Source organism: Protomyctophum parallelum, assembly GCF_964188405.1.
Source record: "Protomyctophum parallelum genome assembly, chromosome: 6".
NCBI classification, from domain to species: domain Eukaryota; kingdom Metazoa; phylum Chordata; class Actinopteri; order Myctophiformes; family Myctophidae; genus Protomyctophum; species Protomyctophum parallelum.
The window spans coordinates 1,804,507-1,814,506 of NC_139701.1; the positions used below are offsets into that span (position 1 = coordinate 1,804,507).

General features: G+C 50.5%; 1 protein-coding gene across 1 annotated transcript in view; it reads right to left on the reverse strand.

Moving 5' to 3' along the window:
• The window catches only part of nr5a2 (nuclear receptor subfamily 5, group A, member 2), a gene marked incomplete at its 3' end in the record, with an annotated part of 32,446 nt that overhangs the window by 11,053 nt on the left and 11,393 nt on the right, over window positions 1-10,000 (reverse strand). The window lies entirely within an intron of this gene.

Sequence of the window (10,000 nt, forward strand, 5' to 3'; positions counted from 1 at the left end):
GTACGGAAATCAAACACATGGACCAACCGTGTTCCGCGGCTGTTGTGTACGGAAATCAAACACATGGACCAACCGTGTTCCGCGGCTGTTGTGTACGGATATCAAACACATGGACCAACCGTGTTCCGCGGCTGTTGTGTACGGATATCAAACACATGGACCAACCGTGTTCCGCTGCTGTTGTGTACGGAAACCAAACGACAACACGAGGGTCTCGCTCTAGCCTGTGGCTTCTCTTCCCGGCACCCTTTATTTTTTATTTTTTATGGGTCTGCTTATGAATATATGTATGTGTTTACACCATGTTTGTGCTTGTATGTGCAAACACCAGCATGCGTGCGTGTGTGTGTGTGTGTGTGTGTGTGTGTGTGTGTGTGTGTGTGTGTGTGTGTGTGTGTGTGTGTGTTGAATCTAGAGACAGTTCAAGCTTTATGAGTGTCTGTGTGCTCTACACTGTATGTGTGTTTATCTAGAGCAATATTTATTTAATTGTGCGTGTGTGTGTGTGTGTGTGCGTATATGCACGTGTGTACATGGGTGTGCATGTGCATGGCTTCTCTTGTCAGTGTGGGAGGTCTTTACAGGTTGTGAGAGGCAGAGCGGGGCCCCGTTGGCCCCCTGATCGGTCATGAGACAGACCGCCGCAGGGGGGTCAGGGGCCCCTCTACCTGCCCCGGAGCAGAAACACTTCCGCCAGCAAACAAATCAAACGCACCCCGACAGCCGGTACTACCTACCGCTACATGTTTTGTTTTTTTACTCTAGTAAAAGTATCTTTACTGCAATGTAGAAATACTCTCATAATATATAGCCTAATATATGTTTATTGACAAGTGTAATGCTATATGGTGTCGTCCACAGTTAACATTTTGTGCTTGCAAATGTACTGTAATTCTGCTAACTGTTAATAAATACGTCAATCAATCAATGTTATGTGAATTCAAAATGTACTTGAGTACGTGCACTTGAAGTACCAAAATGTACTCATTATTATGCAGAATGTCCCATTTCACACACTTTCTAATGTGTCAAAAGTATACAAATCTTTTGAAAATATAGCAGATCTACAATCTTGCGATGCGACGCATATTGTGAGCTTGTCCATCGGCTATTTTCAAATGGCCGAAATGTATAGAGATGCAGTGTTTCATGTAGGTTTTGTAATAATAATCAAAATCTAAATTACATATCTAAAGTTTTTAAATAATTATAGTGGAGTGAAAGTACTGAAATTTGGAAGTACATAGTTGAGTAAATGTACTGCAGCTGTGGTTCCCAAAATGTTTCACGTCAAGGACCCCAGTTTGACATGCATTAGGCTACGGTCCCCCCATTTAAAGGCCTTTCTATCTCTGAGACCCCCATTTATATTGTAAAATCAATGTTCATTTAACTCCTGAGAGTGTACAAATGGAACCCAACGGACCATTTGGTTCCATTTGTACACTCTCAGGAGTTTCAGACCCATTTCAGATCCATTTGGTTCCAAACTATCATTTAGCTATAGGGACCCCCTGGAACTCCCTCAAGGACCCCTGGGGGTCCCCGGACCCCACTTTGGGAACCGCTGCTTTGCACCTCCTCCTGTCAGGCCCTCTACACCCTAACCACCAACCTCCTCCAGCAGGCCCTCTACACCCTAACCACCAACCACCTCCTGTCAGGCCCTCTACACCCTAACCACCAACCACCTCCTGTCAGGCCCTCTACACCCTAACCACCAACCACCTCCTGTCAGGCCCTCTACACCCTAACCACCAACCACCTCCTGTCAGGCCCTCTACACCCTAACCACCAACCACCTTCTGTCAGGCCCTCTACACCCTAACCACCAACCACCTCCTTAAGGCCCTCTACACCCTAACCTCCAACCACCTCCTGTCAGGCCCTCTACACCCTAACCACCAACCACCTCCAGCAGGCCCTCTACACCCTAACCACCAACCACCTCCAGCAGGCCCTCTACACCCTAACCACCAACCACCTCCTGGCCCTCTACACCCTAACCACCAACCACCTCCTGGCCCTCTACACCCTAACCACCAACCACCTCCTGTCAGGCCCTCTACACCCTAACCACCAACCACCTCCTGTCAGGCCCTCTACACCCTAACCACCAACCACCTCCTGTCAGGCCCTCTACACCCTAACCACCAACCACCTCCTGGCAGGCCCTCTACACCCTAACCACCAACCACCTCCTATCAGGCCCTCTACACCCTAACCACCAAACACCTCCAGCAGGCCCTCTACACCCTAACCACCAACCACCTCCAGCAGGCCCTCTACACCCTAACCACCAACCACCTCCATCAGGCCCTCTACACCCTAACCACCAACCTCCTCCTTAAGGCCCTCTACACCCTAACCACCAACCACCTCCTGTCAGGCCCTCTACACCCTAACCACCAACCACCTCCTGTCAGGCCCTCTACACCCTAACCACCAACCACCTCCTGTCAGGCCCTCTACACCCTAACCACCAACCACCTCCTGTCAGGCCCTCTACACCCTAACCACCAACCTCCTCCTGTCAGGCCCTCTACACCCTAACCACCAACCACCTCCAGCAGGCCCTCTACACCCTAACCACCAACCACCTCCTTAAGGCCCTCTACACCCTAACCACCAACCACCTCCTGTCAGGCCCTCTACACCCTAACCACCAACCACCTCCTGTCAGGCCCTCTACACCCTAACCACCAACCACCTCCTGTCAGGCCCTCTACACCCTAACCACCAACCACCTCCTGTCAGGCCCTCTACACCCTAACCACCAACCACCTCCTGTCAGGCCCTCTACACCCTAACCACCAACCTCCTCCTGTCAGGCCCTCTACACCCTAACCACCAACCACCTCCAGCAGGCCCTCTACACCCTAACCACCAACCACCTCCTTAAGGCCCTCTACACCCTAACCACCAACCACCTCCTGTCAGGCCCTCTACACCCTAACCACCAACCACCTCCTGTCAGGCCCTCTACACCCTAACCACCAACCTCCTCCTGTCAGGCCCTCTACACTAGGGTTGGGTGACGATACGAATACATCGTCAATCGCGAATATACGAATCCAATCGCCGAATATTTTTATTAGGCGATTTCTCGGGACGATTTAGCCCATATAACCTGTAAAGTGTGAGCAACATGTGGATCAATTTGGCCCAGCAAAGTAGTAACAGCGGCCGGGTGGAAATCACCTCCTCCCGTTATAATGTATGCTCCCACAGTCCCGACTCCCCGCACTCAGCACTGTCAGCAGCCAGCATCGGGCACCGCCGCACCACGGCACGGCACTTACGGCAGCCTGGCTGGGAGCCGAGGGAGGCTGTAGCCTACATGTTGTTTAAGCTCCGGAGTCCAGACCCATGCAGTTTAATAATATACAGTCACAACAGAATGCACACTGCTGTCTCGTGTCTCATCACAATCCCAATGCGCCACCCGTGAGTGGCGGGGGGGGAAATAAAAAAACTGTCTACTAGTGTTAGTGTATAGGCACGGGGATCATTCATTAGCTTAGCGCTTAGCTTAGAGCTTAGCTTAGCGTGTAGCCAATACTGGTGCAACCCACTGATTGAACTTCATCTCCGCCTGTAATCTAAGTTATTTTTATTGACAACGTGAACGGACCCCGACACCAGCGCTGCAAAAATAGACAGATCTACAAGCTACAAGCGATGCCTTGAGAGCCTGTGTGGATCAGCCAGGCTGCAGCAGCTTGTGGGCTCCGCTGCTCCGCTCCGAGCCTCCGACGACCGGACCGGGGAGGGAAGGGAGCAAGTTACCCTGGCTGCGCTGCAGAAACAGACTGATCTACAAGCTCTCAACGCCTAGCGAACGGAGCTGCGAAAACAGGCAGGACGCGGCGCCTTGAGAGCTTGTAGATCTGGCTTTTTTGCGACCTGCAGTGAGCTGTTCTCACTCTACTTTTATGACACGAATACATCGTCAATCGGCGAATATTGGTCAGACGATTGGCGGTTGAAAAAAATTGGCATATCGCCCAACCTTACTCTACACCCTAACCACCAACCTCCTCCTGTCAGGCCCTCTACACCCTAACCTCCAACCACCTCCAGCAGGCCCTCTACACCCTAACCACCAACCACCTCCAGCAGGCCCTCTACACCCTAACCACCAACCACCTCCTGTCAGGCCCTCTACACCCTAACCACCAACCACCTCCAGCAGGCCCTCTACACCCTAACCACCAACCACCTCCAGCAGGCCCTCTACACCCTAACCACCAACCACCTCCAGCAGGCCCTCTACACCCTAACCACCAACCTCCTCCTGTCAGGCCCTCTACACCCTAACCACCAACCTCCTCCAGCAGGCCCTCTACACCCTAACCACCAACCACCTCCGTAAGGCCCTCTACACCCTAACCACCAACCACCTCCTGTCAGGCCCTCTACACCCTAACCACCAACCACCTCCTGTCAGGCCCTCTACACCCTAACCACCAACCACCTCCTGCAGGCCCTCTACACCCTAACCACCAACCACCTCCGTAAGGCCCTCTACACCCTAACCACCAACCACCTCCTGTCAGGCCCTCTACACCCTAACCACCAACCACCTCCTGTCAGGCCCTCTACACCCTAACCACCAACCACCTCCTGGCAGGCCCTCTACACCCTAACCACCAACCACCTCCTGTCAGGCCCTCTACACCCTAACCACCAACCACCTCCTGTCAGGCCCTCTACACCCTAACCACCAACCACCTCCAGCAGGCCCTCTACACCCTAACCACCAACCACCTCCAGCAGGCCCTCTACACCCTAACCACCAACCACCTCCTGGCAGGCCCTCTACACCCTAACCACCAACCACCTCCTGTCAGGCCCTCTACACCCTAACCACCAACCACCTCCTGTCAGGCCCTCTACACCCTAACCACCAACCACCTCCTGTCAGGCCCTCTACACCCTAACCACCAACCACCTCCTGTCAGGCCCTCTACACCCTAACCTCCAACCACCTCCAGCAGGCCCTCTACACCCTAACCACCAACCACCTCCTGTCAGGCCCTCTACACCCTAACCACCAACCACCTCCAGCAGGCCCTCTACACCCTAACCACCAACCACCTCCAGCAGGCCCTCTACACCCTAACCACCAACCACCTCCAGCAGGCCCTCTACACCCTAACCACCAACCACCTCCTGGCAGGCCCTCTACACCCTAACCACCAACCTCCTCCTGTCAGGCCCTCTACACCCTAACCACCAACCACCTCCGTAAGGCCCTCTACACCCTAACCACCAACCACCTCCAGCAGGCCCTCTACACCCTAACCACCAACCACCTCCAGCAGGCCCTCTACACCCTAACCACCAACCTCCTCCTGTCAGGCCCTCTACACCCTAACCACCAACCACCTCCTGTCAGGCCCTCTACACCCTAACCACCAACCACCTCCTGTCAGGCCCTCTACACCCTAACCACCAACCACCTCCTGTCAGGCCCTCTACACCCTAACCACCAACCACCTCCTTAAGGCCCTCTACACCCTAACCACCAACCACCTCCTTAAGGCCCTCTACACCCTAACCACCAACCACCTCCTTAAGGCCCTCTACACCCTAACCACCAACCACCTCCTTAAGGCCCTCTACACCCTAACCACCAACCACCTCCTGTCAGGCCCTCTACACCCTAACCACCAACCACCTCCACCAGGCCCTCTACACCCTAACCACCAACCACCTCCAGCAGGCCCTCTACACCCTAACCACCAACCACCTCCTTAAGGCCCTCTACACCCTAACCACCAACCACCTCCTGTCAGGCCCTCTACACCCTAACCACCAACCACCTCCTGTCAGGCCCTCTACACCCTAACCACCAACCACCTCCACCAGGCCCTCTACACCCTAACCACCAACCACCTCCTGTCAGGCCCTCTACACCCTAACCACCAACCACCTCCTTAAGGCCCTCTACACCCTAACCACCAACCACCTCCAGCAGGCCCTCTACACCCTAACCACCAACCACCTCCAGCAGGCCCTCTACACCCTAACCACCAACCTCCTCCAGCAGGCCCTCTACACCCTAACCACCAACCACCTCCTGTCAGGCCCTCTACACCCTAACCACCAACCACCTCCTGTCAGGCCCTCTACACCCTAACCACCAACCACCTCCAGCAGGCCCTCTACACCCTAACCACCAACCACCTCCTTAAGGCCCTCTACACCCTAACCACCAACCACCTCCTTAAGGCCCTCTACACCCTAACCACCAACCACCTCCTGTCAGGCCCTCTACACCCTAACCACCAACCACCTCCTGCAGGCCCTCTACACCCTAACCACCAACCACCTCCAGCAGGCCCTCTACACCCTAACCACCAACCACCTCCTGCAGGCCCTCTACACCCTAACCACCAACCACCTCCAGCAGGCCCTCTACACCCTAACCACCAACCACCTCCAGCAGGCCCTCTACACCCTAACCACCAACCACCTCCACCAGGCCCTCTACACCCTAACCACCAACCACCTCCAGCAGGCCCTCTACACCCTAACCACCAACCACCTCCTGTCAGCTGCGCAAAACGACAAGCACCGCAACATATTCTGCCCTGTGGCCATTCACAATTAAGAGCAATTAATCTATCTTTGCATGGCAGCTTGATGTCAGAGAGGTGTGTGTATGTGTGTGTGTGTGTGTGTGTGTGTGTGTGTGTGTGTGTGTGTGTGTGTGTGTGTGTGTGTGTGTGTGTGTGTGTGTGTGTGTGTGTGTGTGTGTGTGTGTGTGTGTGCGTGCGTGCATGCCTTGCGTGCGTGCATGCGTGCGTGCGTGCGTGCGTGCGTGCGGGGGATCGAGGAACAAATGTTAATAGTCTGTTTGTGATTCCATCGTTTTTCACAATCATTCCTCTTATTCCTCGCAATTGTACAATATTTTTTGAATAGCAGAATTATAAAATAGTGGATAAAACCCCTCTTTATCATTTCACCGTATAGTATAGTTTTTATTTGGTCGTCAGAATCGACACTGCCTGGCTGTGTCCCACTTTGAAAACCACCGAGCATTGACTTTATAAGCGATCACTGACGAAAAGCACAGAAATATGGCTTTGTGTCTTTAGTCTGCCGGGCTGTGGTTTGAGCTGGCTGCTAATAATGGCTGCTCAAGACGTTGGCGATGTTGGAGCCTTTTCTTAGATCATTTGACTTGTTGTGAATGGATGCCTTGAAGGTGTAGCATGTGAATGTGAAGTCAAAAAGAGGTAGGAGTGTGTGTGGGCATGCACCAACCCCAAGCAGTCTCTGGACCTGATTTGCATACATTTTAATGTTCCATTCTGGTGTATAAACGAGAGAAGCATTTTGCTTAGAAAACAGATAGGCTATATCAGCGTATAGGAAAACATATCACGTGTACTTGAAGCTGAATTACTTATAGATAAAACATCAAAATAAAAATAAAAATCTGTTGGTTTTTAAAGGATGGCACTATATCCTTCGGTGGACAAAATAAATGCGCTTTCAGAGACTTTAACCACTGATGCCCAAAGTCAAATATCAACCTATACTTTAATCATAGGATGAATAACGAAATGAAGACAATCAAAACGCTAGTGGTGCTTGTGGATTGGCTAATTTTGCTCTTTTTTTTACATGTAATTTCGCCTATAAGGAAATACCCCAAAATAGGAAGTGGTTTAATGATATAAAAAAGATTAACCTCAGGCAATACAAAGCCCTACTACCCCCCCCCCCACCCTAAACTGACACGTAGCCTTCAGAAACGGAGGCCCTGGAGCTCCGTGCGAGACGGAGGGAGAGGGGAGAAAAGGGAACTAGTTGATTTCAAATATTTTCTTTGAGCATAAGAGAAGAATGTGGGGTTGGCCCCTCTGCCCTGCTGTCACTTCTGGATAATTCTGTTTGAACAAGCGTTCTTCTGACCGGCGTTCAAATCAAACACAGCGCCATCAGAAGCGGACGGAGCCAAAAGTATCATCGTTATATCGCTATACTTTGCTTCCTGCTCGCCAACACTTAATCTATCACGCCGTCTGACCATGCCGTCTAAGTGCACATGCATGCATGCCGTCCGTGCGCTTTAGCCAAAACCCCAGCCCGGTTCACACTCGCTGTCTAAACAGCGCCGAGCTATTGTTGGGTTTTCAGGAACAATTGTACAAAATGAGGGGTTTCGTTCAACAAAATGGTATATAAATATATATATATATATATATATATATATATATATTTATATATATATATATACATATATATTTATAGATATACACACACACACACCACTTTGGAAATGAAATGGTACACTCGGGCTGTTCACAGCTCGCCGTTTGAAAATAAAACACAGATGGTTGTGCTCTTGAAATGTTAGCGTTTTGTGGTGTACGGCCTCAATACGACTCAATCACGGGTTCACGTCTTCATCCCGCCGCGATCATTTTGTCAGATCGTTTCAAACAGTGGAATCTCATTTCACTCTCTCTCTCTCTCTCTCTCTCTCTCTGCTGGTCAAATGCATTTCTCTCTCTCTCGCTCTCTCTCTCTGCTGGTCAAATGCATTTCTCTCTCTCTCTCTCTCTCTCTCTCTGCTGGTCAAATGCATTTCTCTCTCTCTCTCTCTATCTCTCTGCTGGTCAAATGCATTTCTCTCTCTCTCTCTCTCTCTCTCTCTCTCTCTCTGCTGGTCAAATGCAAATCAGGTCGGGAAAAAGAGACTTATTGTGCTATACTCCTCCTGCTGCTGTGGGCTTTCCAAGAATAATTTTCCTTCTATCGGATGATTTCCATTGTGATTCAAAGATCGTTCTCATTTGTAAACGTGATACTTTTTTTTGTCGTCGAGTGAGTGAGGAAAACTCATATATCTCAAAACTGTTGCTTTTTTGAGGATTCAAATAAAAATAAAAAATAAAAAATAAAAAGTAGCAGATCTATACAAGCTCAAAACACGTCACATTGGGGAGTGCCAATGGACTTCTATTGTGAATGAACAGACAAAGGACGGTGTCTGTTGGATGGATCACCAGAAGAACCTTCCCAGCTCATGCATATCTATAGACGCTAAAGCAGCAGCCATGTCTCCAACAATAGCTGTCCTGGGGGTCCGCATGCTGCCACCACTGGCATTCGGGAGGAGAGCTAGGGAGGTTTTTTTTTTCTTTCTTTCTTTTTTTCAGTTTTTAACATATTTCCCCAGCTCTCAGTTTCCATAATTGCAAACAGACAGGCTCTCTTCTTGAAGTGTACGGTACACAAAATCAAATAATATCACCATGGATCTCCTTTTCAACCCCACCATGTTTACAGCTGTTTGAGGCATACCGTATGCTTCCTGCTGGACGCAGATCTTATGGTGGTTTGGGCTGTTCACTTGTTTAATAGCCAAAAGTAATTTGCTGGCCATTAATTAACTGGGACTGCAAAATAACAATATCCTTTAAAAAAGAAAAGGAAAGAGATGAACGCCGTCTAGAGAGTATTCATGTTGGGGTTTTTAATGCCTCCCACACATCAGTATGGTCTGAAGTTGGCATCACTAGACTAACCAGACCGCTTTGATTTAATTTAACTCAACTGTGAATGTTGTCAATGTGTTGGTTTTGGGCCCCGCTGCGGTGAATGCTGTGTGATGGGCTGTTTTTTTTTTTCCCTTTCAGTATATTGGCCTTGCAATGCGCAGGATTTCTTTTTTCTCTCAGGAATAACACATGGCATTGTCCAGAGTGCCTTAGTGCGTTTATAGAGAAATGTCCTGTTTGCCAAACGGTCAGCCCGTTTGATCCCCCACGCTACACGGCTAGCCAGCGTGTCTGTCGACAGCCAGTTATCCTGTCGGAATACCCTTGAACAAGATACCCAGAGCCTGTCCCTCCCCTCCCCTCTGTGTCACTCTGGACGAGCGGACCTTGCGCTAAATACCTCAAATCTAATAGTTTAGTATTTCACGCTCATCAAGTCCTCGTGAGTCGCTTGGGGTCAGAGGCTCCTTTTAACC